Genomic DNA, 1519 nt, shown 5'->3' on the forward strand with positions numbered 1-1519 from the left:
TTCATGTCATTCCAATTTACATATACTATTGTTAATCCGTTTCATTTTCGACATTGTTAATTTGGAGATCTTTTTTAAAAAATATATCATAATTTGCCGTTTCATTTTTGACATTGTTAATTTGGAGATCTTTTTTAAAAAATATATCATAATTTGTATATTTCGTGTCATTTTTAATCTCAATCAATTATTTTATACTTTCTCAACTTACTGAAACACAAAGAACCAATAACACCGGCCTCCATTAAGGCTCAAACTTACAACCTTCCAAATGGAAGTCCAACCCAGATACCATTAGACCACATAGTCTTGGTACATATCAATTAATTTATACTATAATTATTAATATAATTGTCGATATATATTTAGAATTTATATATTTTATGCCATTTTTAATCAAATATTAATTATCATTTTCTTTTTCAATTGGTCTAATTTGCATGCCATTTTTATTCTCAGTCAATGATTTTTTAATACATATTAATTAGTTAATTATTAATAACATATTTATATATTTTTTTATTTCCAGTAATATATTCTGTGTCAATTTTAATCAAGTATTAATTATCATTTTCTTTTCAAATTGATCTACTTTTAATGTCATTTTTATTCTTAGTCAATGATTTTTTTAAATACATATTAATTAGTTAATTATTAATAACAATTTTTTTTAATATTTCTATGTTGAAGTGATTTTATGATACTAACAACTATTATTGTAAATAAGTTTCATGTGTAAATACGATATGTAACCTTTATTCATTTTAAAGTTTTGTTGTGTAATAACTATATAGGAAACATTGTGATATTACAATTGAAAAAAAAAATTACTATTATTTTATTGATTTCCAAAAACATACTATCAATTAAATAAGATTTGATATTTAAAATGGGTAATTAGCTAAAATAATAAACTTTTAATACACTGTTTTAAAATAACAAATTATTACAAACAACTTAGTAAACAACAAAAGAAAATATATATTCTCATTTATCAGTAATTCTGATTACACCAAGACTAATTAATCTATATATTAATTGTGCAAGTTAGGTGTTGCCACATCCTTTACTAACATCCATGTTAATTTGTCCAATGTCTAAACTCATGACTCATCTGTATAATCTTCATCACAATTAAATTAAAAAGAATATGATAGTTGTTAATTCATCACATGTCTAAACTCATAAATACAATCTTCATCACAATAAAATAAAAAAGAATATTATGATAAAGAATTGGATATGATACATCTACAATTCAATTTTCATGCATGAAATATATTCACAAAATAAAAAAATAAAGTAATTAATAAATATAATATACAAACTACTTGCTAAAGTGCTTACCTGAAATAGTTGCAAAATGTTGCATTTTTTTTAAAAATAAAACTACCAATAAAATATACTTTATTAAATTTATATACTACTTTTTCAATATATGCAATTGCATGTATATTAATAAGAACTAAATATGAAACTTTTAATTTTCATTTACATGATTGTATAGTAAATTATGTAT

Source organism: Ipomoea nil, unplaced genomic scaffold, assembly GCF_001879475.1.
Source record: "Ipomoea nil cultivar Tokyo-kokei standard unplaced genomic scaffold, Asagao_1.1 scaffold2279, whole genome shotgun sequence".
NCBI lineage: Eukaryota > Viridiplantae > Streptophyta > Magnoliopsida > Solanales > Convolvulaceae > Ipomoea > Ipomoea nil.